The sequence below is a fragment of the Chiloscyllium plagiosum genome, chromosome 21 (genome assembly GCF_004010195.1).
Source record: "Chiloscyllium plagiosum isolate BGI_BamShark_2017 chromosome 21, ASM401019v2, whole genome shotgun sequence".
NCBI lineage: Eukaryota > Metazoa > Chordata > Chondrichthyes > Orectolobiformes > Hemiscylliidae > Chiloscyllium > Chiloscyllium plagiosum.
Window position 1 is genome coordinate 31827883 of NC_057730.1, and position 22599 is coordinate 31850481.

Here is a 22599-nt window from a genome sequence, read left to right on the forward strand (position 1 = left end):
TTGGAATTCCTGGGCAGTGGTTTAAACATAAAATTTGAAACATTAATTTGGATTCTAATAATTTTATGCTTTGTATAATGACCATTTTTATTTTTCTGTGTTTTGGATTGTAAACTGAAGAGGGGAAAGGGGTGTTTTAAAATAACAAGGATTGTGGAAGAGAATGTCACACTTTTTACAACTAAACTACCACCACAAACATGTTTATTTGCATTGTTGTTTGGTGAGGCAGTAGGGGCAGGTTACTGCAGACAGACTGAAGCCAGAGGGTGTGTGCAATAGGACATTCGGCCAGCAACAAGTAGATTATTGGTTTATGGAATGGTGGCCCTAGAGCCTGTTCCACCATTCAGTGAGATCATGGTTAATCTGTGGCCTAACCCTATATACCTGCCTTTAGCAACTACTCCTTAATACTTTTGCTTAATAAGCCTGTATCTATCTCAGATTTAAAATTACCAATTGATCCAGCATCCACTGTTTTTAGTAGTGGAGAATTCTGAACATCGAACACTCTTTGTAGAAGTGCCTCCTAATTTCTTTCCTGAACAGTCCGGACCTGATTTTTAGAGTATGCCTCTTAGTTCTAGAACCTTCAACCAGTAGAAAAGGTTAGTGGTTCTTTACCCTGCCTTTTCTTGCTAATAAATTGAAGACTTTGATCAGATTACACCTTAAACTCTAAATTCTAGAGAAAGCAGAGCTAATTGGTAAAATCCCTCCCTCTAACTTTAACCCTGAAATCCAATTATAATTTTTGTAAATCGGCATTATATTCCCTCCAGGGCCAATATATCCTTCCTAAGGTGTGGTGTCTAGATCTGCTCACAGTCCTCCTATGGGGGTCTAGCCAGGGTTTTGTATAATTAAAGCATATTCTGAGTATCCTTGCACTCTAGTCCTCTACATAGAAAGGTCTGCCAATGGCTAGCAACTATGTGATTGTGGGTGTGACCATGATAGCCAGTTGCATTTGGACCTCCAGAAAGGGAGATATTGTCTTTTTTTCTGCAGTAAAAGGCACCTAACACTTAAAGAAAGCCAGTTTATTTTCTCCCACCAGTTGCTGCATGCTGTAGCTTTTACCCCCAATAAGTCAGAGACTTTATAAGCTGTTAACCAGTCGTTCTGTTCCTCCTGCAAGCAAGTGAGAGAGTGCCTGGATCAAGATGCAGAAGTTCGAACAACCATCTTTGTGGAGACAGGAATTTTTCAACGACCTTCCCAATTTTCCCTCCATCTGAAACACCAGTTTTCTTCCTGTCTGCATATGTTTGTATGAGGAGTTTTATAAGAAGGTTAGTTTTAACTGGTAGAGTTATATATCAGCAGTTCATGGTTGTTTATCTGTGGCTAGAATCTATTTATTTGTAATAAAAGAAATTCTTATTAAGTACAGAAACCTGGTTCATACCTTCTGTGAACTTAGGTCTCAAAGGACAAGTAAATAGGAGAATTTTGAGTACTTTGGTAAAAGTGAGGCGTGATATTTAGTCCTTAGATGTTTCATAGCCGCTGAAAAATCCTCTGGCTTACTGTCAGCTTCAAGTCTGAGCTATTTGTTTCCATTCTGAGTGTTCGTGAACATTTCTCCCGAGAACCTCAAGTTAGGTAAAGTCTCCTTTCCAGTCTCCGTTTCTTTGTGAACTTTCTTACCAAAATGAGTGCGAGCTCATACTTACCTTTCACTTGGTGAACATTAAAGTTAGCATTTTCTCTGTTTAAGGTGCAGACCAGACTCACAATGTACCGTTTTTAGTCCCTTGACTCAGGGGGACAGTTCTCTACAATCTGTCTCCCCGGCAATGTGGTACGCCTGAATGTTTCAAACACAAACACACTTGAGGTAATTTGTGACTTCGAAACGGCCCTTTGCTCGGACTGCCTTTTTGTACCGAGAACTTTCCTTATTTACAATCTGCCTTTAGTTTATTTCTATCCAAAAACCATATTCATAATCAATTTTTTTTATTTATCTAAGTGTAAAGTTCCTGGCTGTATTATCACCTTAGAGATGGTCACCCAGTGTTTAGATTCATTTCCTATCCCAGGGATCCTATTGCAGAAACACAGAAGACCTTATGTCAGTCTTGTTTAATTTGTATTTGCATTTGACTTGTTTACCTATTGAGTTTCTTTCTTCATTTATCCACATGTTTTTAAAAAAGTAAAACTAAATGGTATTTCCTAAATTATAGAATTTTCAAACTAAATAGTTTCAACAAAATTGATGTGAGTAAAGACAAGCCAAATAGGGACAGAAGGTGCCCCACAATAATAATGCATCAGAGAATGAAGTCTTTGCAGGAAATTGTCATTAAAAATATTACTTGAAGTTATTTGTTCAGAATGCAGGGAGTGTCCACATTAAGATGGTGGAAAAAGAGATTTATTCTCAATTATTCATGCGATGTGGGCATGGCAGGCTAGGCCAGCATTTATTGCCCATCCCGAATTAACCTGGAGAAGGTGGTGGTGAGCTGCCTTCTTGAACTGCTGCAGTCCCTGAGGTAGGAACACCCTCAGTGCTGTTAGAAAGAGGAGCTTCTGCATTTTAGCTCAGCAACAGTGAAGGGACAGTCATGTAGTTCCAAGTCAAGATGTTGCGCATAGCTTGGCGGGGAACTTACAGGAAGTCATGTTCCCACATATCTTCTGCCTTTGCCCTTCTAGGTGGTACAGGTCACACATTTGGAAGATGCTGTTCAGAGAGCTTTTGTGAATGCTTCTCAGCATCTGGCAGATGGTGCGTACTGAATGGTGAATCAATGGGAAAGGAAGTGAGTTTGGAATATGGTAGGTATGGTGTCACTCAAGCTTTGTCCTGGATAGCATAAAGCTTTTTGGTTGTTGCTGCTGCATTCATCCAGGCAGGTGGAGATTCCATCACACTTTTGACTTGTGCCATGTAGAAGGCAGGCAAGCATTAGGAAAATAGGTGAACTACTTGCTGCAGAATTCTCTGAAGTGCTCTAATAACCACAATGTTTATCAGGATAGTCCAGTTCAGTTTCTGCTAAATGGTAATCACTGGGATGTCAATAGTTGAAAATTCAAAGTTGGTAATAATCATTGAATATCAGGAGGCAATGGTTACATTCTCTCTTGTTGGAGATGGTCGTTTCCTGGAATCTGTGTGGCACAAATGTTACTTACTGCTTGTCAGCCCAAAACCTGGATATTGTCCACGTCTTGCTGACGGTCAACACGGTCTGCTATAGTATTTGTGGAATGGTGAATAGTGCTGGACATCATGTAATCATCCACAGCCATCTCCACATCTAAGCATATGAGGAATGGAAGGACATTGAGGAAGCAGCAGATGATGATTGGATCTAGGACACTACCTTCATTCGGGTACTCCTGCAGTGATGTCCTGGGACTGAGATGACTGACATCCAAATCCAGAACTATCTTCCTTTGTGCCAGGAATAATCATCAGAGAGTTTTCACCAATGCTCATTGCCCCCAGACTTTCTAAGGCCCCTTGATGTCATACTCAGTCAAATGCAGCCTTGATGTCAAAAGCATTCACTGACACCTGATCTCTGGAAGTCAGCTCTTTTCTCCATGTTTGCGCCAAGCCTGCCATAAGGTCAGGAGCTGAGTTGCCCTGGCAAAACCTGGGCGCCTCTGAACTGGTTATTGCTGAGCAGGTGCTGCTTGATAGCACTGTTAATGATACCTTCCATCACTTTACTGATGATCAAGAGTAGACAGATAGAGTGTTAATGGGTAATCATCCACATTGTCCACTGTCTTCACCATATTAACAGCTAGGGAGGAACACAGCAAGTTCTGGAGCATAAGTCTTCAGTAATATTACTGAACCGATAGCCTGACTTTCACTGTTCTCACTTGTTCCTTACATTATTTGGCACACAGATTGTCCTAGGTTGTAGCTTCACCAGCTTGACATTTCATTTTCACATTTGCCTGGTTTTGCTCCTTACATGCCCTCCTGCACTCTTCATTGAACAAGGGCTGATCTCCCTGTTCGATGATAATGGTAGAATGAGCCATGTGCCAGGCAATGACATCATAGGTTGTCACTTAAAATAGTTGTGCTGCTGTTGATGATCGATAGCACCTCATAGATGCACAGCTCTGAGATGCGAGATGTTTTTTTGAAGTCTGTCCCATTTAGCGTGGTGATAGTGCCACAACATGATGGAAGGTATCCTCAATGTAAAGACAAGACTTTGCCTCTACAATGACTATGTGGTGGTCACTCTTACCAACAGAAACATAATGGGTGAGGACAAAGTCACGTAAATCTGTTGCTCCCTTCACCATCTGCTGCTGTAGACCAGTCTATCAGCTATGTCCTTTCTGATTTGGCCAGCTCAAGTCAGTAATAGTGCTACTGAGCCACACTTGGTGGTGGACTTTGAAGTATCCACACAGATTGTATTCTATTCACTTTCCACTGTCTGTGCTTCCTCCAAGTGCTGTTCAACATGGGGGTGTACTGATTCATCAGCTGGGGGCAGTACATGATAACCAGTAAATGGTTTCCTTACCCATACTTGACCTGATGGCATGAGACTTCATGCATTGGAGAGTCAATGTTGAGAATTCCCAGGGCAACTCATTCTCATCTCTTCCAATACCTTTGGTGCATCTATCCTGTTGCTGGGAGACCCGGGATAGTCATAGTGCTGACTGAGACATCAGTTGAAAGAAATGAGTTTATATCATCTTGTTCCAGCTGTAACCTGTCCAGTTTGTGAGACAGCTCTCCAATTCATAGGATCATAAGGTGTAAGAGCAGAACTAGACCATTCAGCCCAAGAACTCTACTCCATTATTCTATGAGGTCATGACTGATTTGAAAATCCTCAACTCTACATTCTTGCCTTTTCCCAATTACCCTTGATGCCCTTAATGATTAAAAATCTATCTCATCCTAAATATACTCAATGTTCCAACTTCCTCAACTATCTATACTAAGGAATTCCACAAATTCACTTCCATCTTAGAGAATACATTTCCCCTCATCTCTGTCCTAACTGGTGAGCCCTTACTCTGAGATTATGCCCTCTGGCTGATCCAAGACTGGCCCAAATGGGGTAACAACTCTCAGCACCTACCTGATCAAGCACCCTCCTGAAAACATTTCTATGTTTCAATAAAGTTGCCTCTCATTTTTCTAAACTTCAATGAGTACAAGCCCAATCTACTGAACTTCTCCTCATAAGACAATCCCTTCACACACGATGTCAGTCTAGCGAATCTTCTCTGGTCAGCTTCCAGTGTCAGTACATCTTTTCTTCGATAAAGGGCCCAAAACTATTCACTGCATTCTGGATGTGGTCTAACTAGAATTTTGTATAGTTGTAGAATGACCTCCCTACTTTTATATGCTGAATTCCCTTGGGGTAAGACTCCAGGTGTTAGTAAGGAGGACTTTGCAGAGCTAACAGACTGAGTTTGCCATTGTCATTTCCCACTGTCTAGTCAATACCAGATGGTCCATCCAGTCTCATTCCATCCTTTAGACTTTATAGCAGTTTGATATGACTGAATAGCTTCAAGGCCATCTTGAAGGGCATTTAAGAATTCTGACTATACTGCTGTGAATTTGGAAAGTAGACTAGACTAGGTAATGCAGATTTCCTTAGCATTAGTCTAATCATGGATATCATTTACTTTAGATACACTTTTTCTTTTTGTACACTAATAAAAGCTCTGACAATCTATTTGTTATATTCCTGACCTCCACAGGTCTTTATTTTCTGTTATATATCTGGCAAACTTACACTCATGTTCCAATTATTCCCTGTTTATCAACATTTTCATGACTCTTTCACTGATTTTGAAAACACTCCCAATCCTCAGATATGCCATTATTCTTTGAACATTATAAGCCTCTAATTTTAATCTAACACTATTCTTGATCACAAGAGGAGGCCACAGATGATTCATTTTTGCTGAGGTTTTGTCTTTCAATTAAATATATTTTGCTGAACATTTTAAATTGTTTTTCCAAACGTTTCCCACTGTTCATTTGCAACCATATCTTTTAGTCTATTTATCCAATTAATCTTAGCCTACACTCCCTTTACACCTTTGTTAAAGTTTACGATTCTTGTTTGAGATTAGAGAACGCTGCTTTCAAACTCAATATGGAATTCAGTTGAATTATGATGGCTATGGCCCAGTGGAGCTTTTACTATGACATTACCAATTAACCCTGACTCCTCACATATACTGGAGTAAAGATAGCTTTGTCCCTAGTCAGTGCTGTCACAGAATTCCCAGAAACATTCAACAAACGCATCTAGTCTACCTGATTTGTCCAACTTGATTGGTTCTGTCTATATGAAGATAAAAGTCCCCAACAATCATTATATTGTCTTTGTTACAAATTCCAATAATTTCTTGTTTAATGCACTCTCCAATGGTATAACTACTGTTAGGAAACTATTAACTAGGACAGTGATTTTCAACTGGTGTGTCGTGAGAACTGTCCAAGGGCACCATGAAGGTTGTACAAAAGTAATGGAAATGAATGAAGAACAAACATTGATTCATGTTAAACAATATTCTATCCATGCAAAATTATATCCATTCTACAAAAATCATATTGTTCAAATTATGAAATGTCATCTATGAAATTTAAACCCCAAACAGGTTTACGGCTATGAAAAATTAGAAATTGTGGAGTTGAGCAGATTTTGAAAATGTGTTTGTGTTCACAGTTGAGAACATTGTATTTTTCTGTTGGTGGACTCGAACAGTAATGCATTTGAACCTTCTTTAGCTTCTTGTATGCATTATTTTGCATACTTCTCTGGTAAGGACATAACCATAGTCAATGCAAGTCAATGTGAGATCTGTAAGCAATCAGTTCAGCTGAAAAACATTGGTGTCTCATGGAATTGTTTGTGTCATTGAAGTGTGCTATGTCACAGAAAGGATTGGGAACCACTGAACTAGGACACATTATTTAGGACACTTACTAACCAGCACACTCGGACAACTATTATCTCCTCCAACCAACAGATTCTGACCAATCTGGATTACTAGTGCAATGGCATTACCACAATACTACCATCATTCCCAAGATTGTGTATAGTGGAGTGCTTCGAGAATCTATGCTGGAGTACTCAGCTAGTTACAATCTACTTTAATGACTTAGTTGAAGAGGCAGAGAGTAATGTATCTACATTTTCTGATACTTTTGTTTTATTCATACATAGGATGTGGGCATCACTTGCCGGGCCAGCATTTATTGCCCATGAGTTGCCCTTGAGAAGGTGGTGGTGTGCTGCCTTCTTGAATTGCTGCAGTCCACTTGCCATGGGTTGATCCACAATGTCCTCAGGGAGAGAATTCCAGGATTTTTAGATGAAATACTGAACTGCAATCTAGATTTGTTCAATATATTGTATCAGTTGTATGAAACTATGATCTTTTACTATAAATTCTGTGTCCTATCATCCTGCCCCACCTACCTGACGAAGGAGCAGTGCTCCGAAAGCTTGTACTTTCAAATAAACCTGTTGGACTATAACCTGGTGTGCATGATTTTTAATTTGCAAATAGTACATATTGCTGCTACTGAGCATCAGTGTAGAGGGAGTGGATGCTTGTGAATACTGTGCCAGTCAAATGGGCTGCTTTGTCCTGGATGGTATCAAGCATCTTGAGTGTTGTTGGGCTGCAGTCATCCAGGCAAGTGGGGAGTATTCCACTACACTCCTACCTTATACCCTGTAGATGGTGGACAGGCTTTGAGGAATCAGGAGGTGTGTTACTCACTACAGTATCTCTAGCCTCTGACCTGCTCTTGTAGTCAGTGTGTTTATGTGGTGAGTATTGCTGAGTTTCTGGTCAATGTTAATAGGATGTTGGTAAAGGGGTATTCAATGATGGCAACACCTTGAATGTCAAGTGGCTGTGGTTAGAGTGTCAAAATCTTTAGCCCTGAGGCACTCCTGCAGAGATGTCCTGGAGCTGAGATGACTGAGCTCCAACAATCATGACCATCCTCCTGTGTGTCAGGTATAACTTCAACCAGCAGAAAGTTTGCCCTTGATCCCCATTGATTCCGGTTTTGCTCAGGCTCCTTGATGCCACACTCAGTTGAATGCAGCCTTGTTGTCAAGGGCTGTCACTCACCCCTCCCCTCTGGAACTCAGCTCTTTTGTCCATGTTTGAACCAAGGCTTTAATGAGGTCAGGAGCTGAGTGGCCCTGGCGGAACCCAAACTGGGTGTCACTGAGCAGGTTATTGCTGAGCAGGTGCTGCTTGGTAACACTGTTGATGGCACCTTTCATCACTTTACTGATGATCAAGAGTAGACCGATGGGGCAGTAATTGGCCGGATTGGATTAGTCCTGTTTTTTGTGTAAAGGACATACCTGGGCATTTTTTTACATTGTTGAGTAGATGCCAGTGCTGTAACTACATTGGAACAGCCTGGCTGGACAGTGCGGAAAGTTCTGGACCACAAGTCTTCAGTACTATTGCAGAATGTTGGCAGAGCCCATAGCCTTTGCAGTATCCAATGCTTCCAACATAGGTGTAAGTTGTGAGAAGAACACAGAGAGGCTGTAGAGAGAGTTGAAGGGGTTAGCTAGATGGATTACAATTTTACATGGGAATAGCATCACCTGCAAGTTCCGCTCCAAGCTACTCACCGTCCAGACTTGGGAATATATCGCCGTTCGTTCAGTGTCATCAGGTCAAACTCCTGGAACTTCTTCCCCAACAGCACTGTGGGTCAATGTACAGCAAATGGAATACAGCAGTGCAGGAAGGTAGCACACCATCACACTTTATCAAAGGCAAGTGGAGATGTGGAATAAATGCAGGTCCAGCCAACGACACCTATATCCCACGAATGATCATTTTTTAAACATGGGGAAGTATGCAGTTATTCACTTTGATCAGAAGAATGGAAAAGCAGAATTATTTTTAAAACTTGTGAAACTTGCACATCTTGATATTCAGAGACACTTGTATATATTTGTGTCCTATCGCATTTCCAACGCCGCTCCCCCAAGTCCCTCCTCCCTACCTTTTATCTTAGCCTGCTTGGCACACTCTCCTCATTCCTGAAGAAGGGCTCATGCCCGAAACATCAATTCTCCTGCTCCTTGGATGCTGCCTGATTTGCTGCGCTTTTCCAGCAACACATTTTCAGCTTTGATCGCCAGCATCTGCAGTCCTCACTTTCTCCTATCTAGATACAGTAAGCAATCTGGAAAGTAAATGAGATATTGGTCTTTATTCCAAGAAGATTGGAATACAGTAACCAAGGCATCTTATTACAATTACACATAGTTTTTGTGACAGCACTCCTGATCTCCATATTTACAAAAGGATACACATGTATTTGGAGACAGTACAATGAATTAGTAGACTGACCCCTTGGATGATGTTTGAAAAGCGTGACACTGGAAAAGCACAGTAGGTCAGGCAGCATCCAAGGACAGGAGAGTCAACATTTTGGGCATAAGCCCTTCATCAGGAATGCCCGAAATGTCGACTCTCCTGTTCCTCAGATGCTGCCTGGCCTGATGTAGTGTTCAAGTGCCACACTTTTGACTCTGATTCTCCAGTATCTGCAGTCCTTACTTTCTCCTTGGATGATGGTAGACAGATGATGAGAAGCTGTGCAAATTCAGTTCATATTCTCTGGAGCTTAAAAGTGAAGGATGATCTCATTGAAATGTACAGGGGCTTGACAGAGTAGGCACCAAAGGCTGCAAATTTCCAAAATTTGATAAGGTGTCAATTTCAGAGAGTTTCATCAAGGGTTTCTTTTCACGCACTAGACAAGTTTCATATGGTATTTTACACAGGCCACCTCACCAAGTGTGCAGCACACCTCTGTGGTGCTGCTGTCAGATTGTCTTGCACTCTGCAGTGACAGGACCGCTTGCTACTGTCGGTCCTTCAGCACTCACACCACAGGCACCATATTTAAACCCCAATTTCACAACAGTTCAAACCCTGCACGTCTTTCACAGATGGAGTACAAGAGATAGCAAACACAGGTAGGTTGGCACTCCAGTTCACAGAAGGGGACTTGAAGATCTTTGGGGACACATGCTGGCCAAGGGGAGGCAATGGTCTAGTGGCATTATCACTGGACCTTTAATTCAGAGATCCCTGCAAGTGAGGTTTGGATCCCCACATGGCAGATTGTGGAATTTGAATTCAATGAAAGAATGATGACCATTGCCAATTGTTAGAAAACCCCATCTGGTTCTCTAATGTCCTTTAGGGAAGGAAACTGCCACCCTTGCTTGGTCTGAATTACACGTGACTCCAGACCCGCAGCAATGTGACTGACACTTAAACTGCCCTCAGGGCAATTAGGGATGGACATTAAATGCTGGCCTAGCTGGTGTGTCCTCATCCCATGAATGAATTAAGAAAAACACAGTGTTGGAAAGCAGGGCTGTCATTCCCCCCGACCACCAGGGAAGACCACTGCCCCAGAGCCTGCCAGTCAGATCCAAGGTTCCCACCCAGGTCAGGATCTCACATTCACCCTAAGCACATTCTACCAACTGTACTAGTATACACAGTGTCTTCCCTCAATGACTCAAAGCTACCCCATCGCCTGTTCTTGCCCTCAGAGCTTGCTATTCATTCACTCGGTTTACCTCCATCTTTCCCCACCTGCATCAATACTAACAGTTCGGCCAACCACTTCCAACTCACTCAATTCCTGTTGGTCTCTCATTCCAGGAGTAGAGCAAAGAGAGCCATGATGGATGGCCGACATCCGGTTCCTCGCCCCCTACAATTCCTTGCCTTACCGGGAGAGGATAGAGAACATTAATGTAGTGATGCCAAGGCTTCCATGTCCTGAAATCAAATGCTGTATTAGTCTCCTATTACCGCCACCATTAATATCATTAATATGCCCAAGAAACAACCTCTGCTATGTAACTCAGTCTCTGCAAGGTCAGGCACTATGCGCACTCCTCTGAGCTCACAAAGACTTCAGCCTCTCCTGCCAGCTCCTCCTCCTTCACCCCTAAGGAAGATAACACAGAGCTTTCTGAGGGACCGTGGATAGAGTTGCCTCCTGCACCCTCCGCCAGCTCAGATTCTTTCTCCTGGATGGGCACAGGCTGGTCAGCACATCACTGCCACATCTCCATAGCTGACAAACGCACAAAGGCTCCAGATCACTGGCACACTGAGGACGAGACACCAGCTCAGCCCCTGGCAGGAGAGGACCCCAGGCTGATGGCAATTAATAACTTTGGACAAATGCACAGAGACAGGAACTGCAGACTTGTCAGAGTCACACAGGAAACTGGATCAATGGTTGGAGAAGACTACCAATGCTGTCAGGACCATACTGGTTCTGGTGTGCATGTGTCTGATGGTCTCCATGGGGTAGTTGGTCTCTGCTGTGGATATGCATCGAGCCACACTCCATTGCTATAGTCATTGGTGATCCAAGGTAATGGCAAGGATATAGACGGGGTGGGGGGAGAGGTGACGGAGGGTGTCAATCTCACTCACTTCCTCACAAGGAGACAAGGTCATGCCAACAAGGAGCCACCAGAGGGGGAACCAGGTACAGGATCCCCCAGACAGCTCCTCGCAGGGCATCCAGAGGTGCCAGTCCCTCCGCCTCCACCCTGCCTGCCACCCTCAACCCTCTTCAAGCCGAGGATGGTGAGCCTGCAACAGGACATATCTAACCCCATGAACCACAAACACCGCCATCCATCCAAATCTCCAAGGCCAGCAGGCTTCACTATAGGGCAGGCTCCCTCTACTGCAGGCCTTAGGACTGCACCTGGGCACAGTGGAAGGGCATACAACTGGCAAGGGTGACACTTCAATGTAAATAGAGTCTCACTCACAGAAATATACTTTCACTTTCCATCATCACCTGCCTAATAATCTGAGTGCAGCTACAAGAATAAGACTAGAGAGGCTCCCCTCCCATAGCACCTAATGTTCGAACCCTAACTGTGGGAGTGCTACTCTTTCCCTCGCATCTGGAGTGACAGAAAATATTATCATGTTTTACTGTGGGAGCAGCAGATGTTGTAAAGTATTCCAACAGTTAATGTTAACTTTTACTGAACAACAGGAAAAGTGAAAAAAAGAACATAGCAAGAAGCTTCATTCACTTTTGGGAATAAACAAGAGCTGTTTGCTTTTCCAGAATTAACAAACTTACAGTCAACTTCGACCTACTCAACTCCATTGAAAGTAGGTGTCATTAAAAGTCTCTTTTGGCTTGTTGCACTGTATCTAGACTCAGCTTCAATCAGGGATCGTGTCATGGGCTCATCAGTCATGTTAAAGAGGGGAGTCCTCAGCCCCTTCAGCCAGCCTTATTAGCTTGGGGTGAAATCTGCAATTAGTAAACCAAAATCCCAGGCTGATGTTGTGGGGCATGGGTTCAAACCCTACCACAGCAGGTTGGGGAATTAGAATTCAACAAAATTTGAACTAAAACTCAGTGACCATCTAACCATTGCCAACTGCTGTAAAAACCCATCTTGTTCACCAACATTCTTTCGGGAAGGAAATCTGCCGTTCTTACCTGGTCCAGTCTACATCTGACCACCAGATGCACAGTAATTAGATTAGATTAGATTACTTAACAGTGTGGAAACAGTCCCTTCGGCCCAACAAGTCCACACCGCCCCGCCGAAGCGCAACCCACCCATACATTTACCCCTTACCTAACACTACGGGCAATTTAGCATGGTCAATTCACCTGACCCCTGCACATTTTTGGACTGTGGGAGGAAACCGGAGCACCCGGAGGAAACCCACGCAGACACGGGGAGAACGTGCAAATTCCACACAGTCAGTCGCCTGAGGCGGGAATTGAACCCGGGTCTCTGGCGCTGTGAGGCAGCAGTGCTAACCACTGTGCCACCGTGCCACCCACGGTAATGTGGTTGACTTTAGGGATGGGCAATAAATGATGCCCATAGCCCATGAACAATTTTTAAAAAAAACAGATTTCTGTCTCCTTTTGTAACAAAGAAAAGACAGAGTAGCAATCTGCATGAGATTTCCTGTCCTTGTAAAACCAAGCCCCGTATCAGAAATTGGCACCATCTACTTTCTTTCCAGTACAATATCTGGCAAAGTAGCGATTGTATATAAATGAAGTTAGATTAGGTAATAATGAGATACTAATACATGTAAATAGACCATTTGCCAATCCTAGCATGATTCTCATCTGGCTGGCCATCAAACCTTAAACAGAAAATTGGAATTTCTTTTCTTGACATCAGGAATCTCGATGTCGCACTTTTGTCCTATCTTCCCAACTGTCTCACTACTTCCCATGCCTTTCCGGCCACTGGGAGGTTTCTGCCCTGAGACACTGTTCTTACTGAGTGGACAATCAAAAATAAGAGCACACCACCTCAGGACACAGAGAGGGTCATTTAGAACCAAGGTGAGGGGCAATTTATTTACCTTAAGAGTGCTGTATGTTTGGAATTCTCTACCCCAGAAGGTTCAATCCATGAATGTATTTCAGGATGAGATAGACAGCTTTTTAGTTTCTCAGAGAATCGAGGTGTAAGAAGTTTGAATGAGAAAGTGGAGTTGAAGCCAAGATTGGCCATGATCACACTGAATAATGGAGACGGCTTGTCAGGCTCAACAATGGAGCATCACCCTTATCACTCGTCTCGCTGTGCTCTTATGATACCATGATGATCTTTTAGTATTGCCCCATTGACAAGACAGCATCCGTCAGCACTGCCCCTCCAACCGTACAACAGTCACCCAGAACTCTCCATCAAACAGCAGGCTTCACTCACAATTGTCGCCCTCAAACAGTAGTGTTCCTTCAGCACTACCATTATGACAATGCTGCACTCCCTAGGTACTGCACCTCCAACAATGCAGCATTCCCTCAGTACTGCATTTCTGTTAGTGGAGCATTTGCTCAGTATTATCTCTCTGGCAATGCAGCACTTCATCCATGTGTCCCTCCAACTGAGCAAAGCTTTCTTAGAACTGACCCACCAACAGTGCAGCACTTCTTAGTAATGCCCTGTTCAGTGCAGTGCTCATTCAATGCTACCTTCCACCATTACAGCTGTCGCCCAGCACTGCTCCTGGAACAGTGCAGCACTCTGCTGGTACTGATCATACAACAATGTATTGATGCTCCTGACAGTGCAGCATGTAGCAGTGCCTGTCCAACAGTGCTCCCTCAGGTACTGTCCTTCTGACAGTCCAGTGCTCCCTCAGGATGCAAATCCACTTCAGAGCTGGGAATGTCCTGATATACAGGGACAAATTCCTGAACTGAGCCCTGACTGGTGAGACTCCCCCTTTCAAAGGATCGCGGAAGATGGGACTTCCCCAAAATATACCTCACTTTTCACTTCACTGAAAGGAATCAACAAAGTCAGACTTCTTTTTTCCTTCAGAAAGACAGTCGTGCCAAGCATCCAAAGGGTTAAATTATTTCAGGAAATATTTTAGATTTTGTTTGAAAGGTTACACTGAGTTTTTTTGGTCCCCTAGGTAGGATTCAATAAAGATTCAGCCACTGGAAATCATTAGCTTCACTTGGGAAAAGCAGCCCAACAAAGCATGGTCCATTGGACTAAGATAATAAGCTGTGCCATAGGGAGGGGGTGGAGAGCGGTGGGTAGTATACAAGAGACTGAGAGAACCAAATATAAATATATAAAAGAAAATATGAATTCACTTATAACTGCCAAATCTGCAATCATAACAAAAGGGCAGAACGAAAGAGAACTTCCACAAATAAAGCACCTTTCACAACCTCAGGATGTCTCAAAGCATTTTACAACCAAAAAGAAGTCCTTTCAAAGTGCTGCTACTGTGTAACGTACATAGCAAGTTCCCATAAATGGCAATTATATAATGACTGGTTCGCCCATTTTATTGGGAATATTAACTGAGGGACAGGTATGGGAGAGTACTGCCCTCTGCTCCTTCAAATAGTGCCATGGCACCACTCAAAATACACAGCAGCAACGGGAGAATTCATCCACTGAATGCGTGGGAAAATTCAACCACAGGGCAACAAACACCAACACCAACCCCTCCACACCGCGCCCCCCCGAAAACCTCGTAGGTGTACAGTCAAAACTGGGGACCAAAGCCTTCAATCACAGGCTGTTTCTCTTCCATGCCTGCTGTTGACTGGAGTGGCAGTGAGCTGAAGGCACAGAGGGGCAAGTGAGGTTGCTGAGGCCAGGGGAAGGGAGGAAAGTAAGGCCAGGCTGCAAGAAGCAAAGTCACAGTTTAGGGGGAGGGAACGGAAGGGAAATGTAAAGCTAGTGCTTGGGGAATGAGGTGGGAGTAAGATTTCTAGATTGGATCAGCAGTTGGGGGCAAGCCTTGTTGGGGAACAAGGTATCCCAGGCCAAGGTGGGGTGGGGACTTTAGGGAGTGATGCCAGGGCAGGGCTTGGTGGCATGGGGCGTTGTTGAAGTGAAACTGCAAAGGGGGGAGCAGGCTGCAACGTGGAGTGTTGGTCTATAACGCTGGGGAGAGAGGCTGCAAAGAGAAGTGAGAGCCTACCAAATGGGAACAAGAGGCTACCAAAAGGGAAATGGGCAGCACATGAGAGGAGCTGCAAAAGGAGACGTGTGACTTTAAATCTTTCAGCAAAGGAATATTCAGTCAACTCAGATACAAGGAAATTGAAAATCACCTAAATAATGTATTCCTTGTAAATAAATGTGGAGTCTCCAGGTTAAGGCAGTAGAAGCTAAGGTGTTAAAATATGAGGGAAAGTGTCTTGGATGATATTATAATGAACACTATCAATTGGATAATTTAATATTGAACAGTTTTATTTCATAAAGGTTGTAGTTATGTTTTATAAATTTTACATTGAGTTACTGAAGGTGTATGACTGTCTTGGTGACAAACATGCAACCATTTACCTGTGACCTCACCAATCTTTGGATAGAGTCTTTGGGATCATGGTATTTTATATTCAGAAGTGTGTATTAGTTAATTTTTTAAAAAATCTGGAATTGACTTTTGCCCATTATCTTGAGTCAATTTAAATGTTGCGATATCTTGAAAATTAATGATTTTTGTTTGTGCTTCAGCTTTAAGTTTAAAGGAGCAATGATACTCTTTGATTATATTGATGAAAATGTCTGATTCTGCAGCTGTGCGGGTCTAAATATACCACATGTCAACACAAATAGAGGAAGTATTTTAACTATGTGCCTATATCACCTTTTAAATATGTTAGTGAGAAAGAAAAAATGTCTGAAAATCAACATGAACCCCCAAAAATCAAAAAAAAGTCCTCTAGAAAATCTCAAGATCAGTCCTCATAAATGATTATTTTGACCCCTGTGCTATGATATTCATTACATCTATCTAACAGGACACATGGTGACTTTAGTTTAAAAGTTCATCTGAAAGATAATACTTCCAACAGGACAGCAATGGAGAATGAGCCTGGATTATAGCCTCATCATTGGAAGACAATGAATTCACAATCAACTATATCAAAGGCAGTAGTGAAACTCCCTGAAATGTGGCTGTCATTCTACATCATGAGGTCACAAATCACAGAGTGGTTCAGGTGAACAGCACTCTCACCACATTGTTCGTGTTGAGTTGGTGATCACAGGGATATATTTCAGGGTGCTTCATGGGACCTGGTGGTACATGTGACATGGACAAACTGAGCCAGAGATCCTGTTCTTGTGTTCTATAACAGAGTCTCTCCTGGTGACTGCGCAGGAATATTCCATCGCTGGGTCATTATCCAGCTGTTGGTTTCAGAACACAGCGATTGACCTTTCAGTTTCAGTTTCACAGGCAGACAGGTGACAAGATAAATGAAGTCATGTACCAGTATGTTATCAATAAGTCAAAATTTTGAACACTGACTGTTAAAACGGATGCCGTAAACACTTTAAGTTTCAAACTATCCTGAATCTCAAGCAATTATCCAATTAAATATGGAGAGTCACAGCCATCTGCAAATTCACAGACCACTTTGTTTAAGATTTTAGTCAATAAAAGAGCTATTGCATGTTGTGGTTCTGTTCACCGAGCTGGGAATTTGTGTTGCAGACGTTTTGTTTCCTGTCTAGGTGACATCCTCAGTGCTTGGGAGCCTCAAGTGAAGCGCTTCTGTGATCTTTCCTCCGGCATCTGTACAATTTCTACAAATGCCGGAGGAAAGATCACAGAAGCGCATCACAGGAGGCTCCCAAGCACTGAGAATGTCACCTAGACAGGGGACGAAACGTCTGCAACACAAATTCCCAGCTCTGCGAACAGAACCACAACAACGAGCACCCGAGCTACAAATCTTCTCGCAAACTTTGAAGAGCTATTGCATTCCAGCTGACTCACCTTTCTGTTTCACTATGGACCAAAGAACCATCAAAGCTAAATGTGTTAGAAGCATGTGAATAGATCCCCAGAATCTTTCATTGTATTATGGTCATTTTGTTCATTCAAACTGGACTGGATAAATCTCAAGGTAGAAACAGGTCAGGATGTCTAATCAATACATCGTCCTTTATAGGAACAAGTCATATAATGTCAATGCCATTTGGCCACTTGCTTTTAAAATAAAGGCAAAAAGCTTTTCTGCAGAGACTGAGTTCCATCAGGCAGCTATCACACCAGCTGAGCAGCCAAGTTAATAAGGCATCACGTTGACACTGGGAGAAGCATTCCATCTCCCAAATTATTCCAACTTCAAGTTCACCCTTCTGAAGATGCAACTACAAGAAACCTCATAACTTCCTGGGAATCTTTGGCTTTAAGACTTCACTTCAACAAAAGCATTAACTCATCTAAGAAACCATGGATCTGCCACAAAAGAGACCAAAATAATCATACACTGTAATTGTATTGTTTTACCTACAACTGTAACTGATCTTTGAATGTGCTATCATGCATATGAGATGACTGAGCGAGTAAGATGTCGCATTTTAAATATTCAGGGTAAGCACATGACAAGTAACCTTCTTTAATTTAAAGCTCACAAAAAAAGACTTGCTGCTGGATTCATTTATCACTCCAAGATTAAGAAAACATACTGTCTACAATCAAACATATTGATCATGGTCAATAAAAAGGAACATTTAAATTTTGTGAATTGAATCATAAGCTAGACTAGGGCTGGACAATGGGTAGGAAGACATTGTCCTTTCCCATTCTTTACCACAGTCAAACATTTGAGTTATAAAGAGAGGCTGGATAGGCTGGGACTTTGTTCCCTGAACTTAGGAGGTTGAGAGATGATCTTATGGAGGTTTATAAAATTAGGAGGGGTATAGATAGGGTTAATGGGGGATTTCAAGAAGAGGGGAGAGAGGTTGAAAGAAGACATGAGGGGCAACTTTTTTTTTACACAGAAGGTGGTTCGCATGTGGAATGAACTTCCTGATGAAGTAGTGGATGTGGTCGCAGTTAAAACATTTAAAAGATACTTAGATAAGTACATGAATAGAAAAGGTTTGGAGGTATATAGGCCAGGAACAGGCAGGTGGGACTAGTTTAGTTTGGGATTATGTTTGGGCATGGACTGGTTGGACCGAAGGGTCTGTTGCTGTGCTAGATGACTCGATTTGTAGAGGGAAACAATGCCCAAGTAAGGTCTCACAGACATACAATGGCTCTTGGGTCTCCCACACTTCCAATTTAAAATTGTCATCCATGTTTTCAAATCCACCATGGCCTGGCCCTTAGAATCATAGTGTCATAAAGATATACAGCATGGAAACAGACCCTTCTGTCCAACTCATCCATGCTGACCCAATATCCTAACCTAATCTTTGGCAGCACTTGGCCCATATCCCTCTAAACCCGCCCTATTCATATACCCAACCAGTTGCCTTTTAACTGCTGCAATTATACCAGCCTCCACTACCTCCTCTGGTAGCACCTATCTCCATAGCATCATCCAACCCTGCAATCCTTTGCAGTCTGTGTTTTTATAATTTTGATCTCTTGTATGTGCAAGCTTAATCACTGCACAATCAGCAGCTACGCTCTCAGCTGCCAAGGCCTGATATTCTCAAGGTTTCTCCCCAAGCCCTTTCTGCCTCCCATCTCTCTCTGTCTTTAAAACCTATCACTGCGACCAAGGTTTTGATTACCTGCCCTAATACCTACTTAGATAGATCAGCGTCAAACTTGGTGTGATTAAATTCCTCCTGATAATGCACTACATCACAGTGCAGCTTGCTGTTGTTATGAGGAAATAGTGGTTGGGTAGAGAATCTTTCACAGAGAGGGAAAGATTGAGAACACTGGTATCAAAACTAGATATGACAGTGGAGGTGGACACGAAGAAGGTTTGGATGAGCACAGTGCTGTGAGATTTCTGACTCTCAAGTAGTAGAACAGTGCACAGAATGACAGGGGAACCAACCTGAGATCAGGCTTGTGAACACAATTACTGATTGGTCACCGAAGAAGGTTCCTGGTTTTGAGAACATTTCCCTGATTTTCAATGCCCTTCCAGACGCTCGCTTCATTTTATTCTGGTCATTAAGTTAATCTATGGCCTTTCATTCTGACTATGTATTGCAGTAGAGTACTTGTTGAACAATGGGACCTCTCACCAGCTCCCAGTTACCCAGTCTGAGGAATACTAATTATTTGTAATTAAGAGTGAGTGCATCACATAGAAAATGAGCAGACGTTCTCTCTCTCTTTCTTTCTATTTGTGTGTGTCACTCTCTATATCCGTTTTTTTTGTGTCTTTGTCTTGTGCCAATGTCTCCCTCTCTATTTCCAACATTGGTGTTGTCTGTGTGTGTGTGTCTGTGTGTGTGTGTGAGCTTTGGGATTTTCTTTTTGCTGTCAGTTGAGAGGCAAAGAGCCGAGCCCTGCTGGTTGAGAATGGCGAATAGGAATTAGTATTCCTGCATTGTTTTCCTGCACACAATACAACTCGCTTCATTTTTAACCAATCAATAACAATCTGCCCATGGCACCAGCCAGCAGCACAGGGATCAGAGGCTGAAGAGTATCAGTAACGCGGCAGATCAATCAGAACCCAACCCAGAATCAACAGAGTGCACTGAGCTACTCACAGTTCCCAGGTTCAGACAGCTCCCGGAATCCTCACTCACTAAACAATAAATAACAACAGTAAGGCAGATTTTCTCATTCACTGTTCAGCAGCATTCCTCATCATTCACTCTTCATCACATCTTTGTTAAAATTTTCCAGTCAGACCCATGCTCACATAGAGACCAGCCTGATGTCCCCTCGACCCTGGTTCCATCAAAAATTCCCAGAGCAGTTATAGCTTACAGGTAAGATACAGCCTGAAGTTCCTCCGCTCTGTGTCCATGAAGTACTCATTCCCAGGGCAGTTACAGCCTACAGGTAAGATACAGAGTAAATTTTCTTCTATTGGCCATTTCCCCATTCCCAATTCACACCCTGCACTGGTTGTCTAGGTTAGAAGTTCGGCACAACATCGTGGGCCGAAGGGCCTGTTCTGTGCTGTATTGTTCTATGTTCTATATGTTCTATGTCATCAACTGTGGTTGATATTTTGGGCGAGGATGTGTAATCTGAAGTTGACGCAGGGAGGGCAGTCCATGACCCTGACAATTTGGGATTGCAGGGTTCAAATATATTGGCCTCAGTGAGTTTTGAAAGATTTGTAACTCAGGTTGAGGTTCTGGATAGACGTTTACTAGCTGAGGTGGAAGGTTCGTTTTCAGATGTTTCGTCATCAGACGAGGTAACATCATCAGTGAAGCTCCACTGGAGATTCACTGATGATGTTACCTATTATGGTGACAAAACATTTGAAAATGAACTCTCCAGCTCAGCCAGCAAATTTATATCCATATTAGCCTCAATTCAGAATTGGATTCACGTGGCTGGAATCAGATATAACAATATTATAATGGAGTAAAGGTGACTACAGAGACATGAGGGAGAAGCTAGCCAGAGTCGATTGGAAGGAGAGCCTACCAGGGAAGGCAGTGGAGCAGCAATGGCAGGAGTCATAGAGCACGAAAACAGACCCCTCGGTCCAACCCGTCCATGCCGACCAGATATCACAACCCAATCTAGTTGCACCTGCCAGCACCCAGCCCGTATCCCTCTAAACCCTTCCTATTCATATACCCATCCAGATGCCTTTTAAATATTGTAATTATACCAGCCTCCACCACTTCCTCTGGCAGCCTATTCCACACACGCATCACCCTCTGTGTGAAAATGTTGCCCCTTAGATCTCTTTTATATTTTTCCCCTCTCACTCTAAACCTATGCCCTCTAGTTCTGAACTCCCCGACCCCAGGGAAAAGACCTTGTCTATTTATCATATCCGTGCCCCTCATGATTTTATAAACCTCTAGAAGGTCACCCCTCAGCCTCCGACGCTCCAGGGAAAACAGCCCTAGCCTATTCAACCTCTCCCTTTAGCTCAAATCCTCCAACCCTGGCAACATCCTTTTACAGCTTTTTTGAACGCTTTCAAGTTTCACAACATCTTTCTGAAAGGAAGGAAGCCAGAATTGCACATAATATTCCAACAGTGGCCTGACCAATGTCCTGTACAGCCTCAACATGCTATCCAAACTCCTGTACTCAATACTCTGACCAATAAAGGAAAGCATACCAAAAGCCTTCTTCACTATCCTATCTACCTGTGACTCTACTTTCAAGGAACTATGAACCTGCACTCCAAGGTCTCTTTGTTCAGCAACACTCCGTAGGACCTTACCATTAAGTGTATAAGTCCTGCTAAGATTTGCTTTCCCAAAATGCAGCACCTCGCATTAATCTGAATTAAACTCCATCTGCCACTCCTCATTGGCACATCTGATCAAGATCCTGTTGTAACCCGAGGTAACCTTCTTCGCTGACCATACACCTCCAATTTTGGTGTCATCTGCAAACTTATTAACTATATCTCTTAAGCTCACATCCAAATCAATTATATAAATGATGAAAAGTAATGGACCCAGCACCGATCCTTGTGGCACTCCACTGGTCACAGGCCTCCAATCTGAAAAACAACCTTCCACCACCATCCTCTGTCTTCTACCTTTGAGCCAGTTCTGTATCCAAATGGCTAGTTCTCCCTGTATTCCATGAGATCTAACCTTGCTAAGCAGTCTCCCATGGGAAACCTTGTCAGATGCCTTACTGAAGTCCATATAGATCATATCCACCACTCTGCCCTCATCAATCGTCTTTGTTACTTCTTCAAAAAATTCAATCAAGTTTGTGAGACATGATTTCCCACGCACTAAGCCATGTTGACTATCCCTAATCAACATCCCTATCCCTAATCCCTAATCCCTAATCAATTTGCCTTTCCAAATACATGTACATCCTGCCCCTCAGGATTTCCTCTCTGGGGGTAATTTGGGAGGCACAGTAGAAATTTGTCCCAAGAACGAAAAAGCATACTAAGGGGAGTTTGAAGCAACCACAGCTAACAAGGGAAGTCAGGGACAGCATAAAACTAAAAAGAAAAGCTGGTGAAGATTGGTGTGAAGCCAAAGGATTGGGAAGCCTTTAAAAACCAGCAGAGGATAATTTAAAAAAGCAATAAGGGGGAGAGAATATGAAATATGAAGATAAGTTAGCTAATAATATAAAAGAAGACTACAGGATTTGTTTTAAATC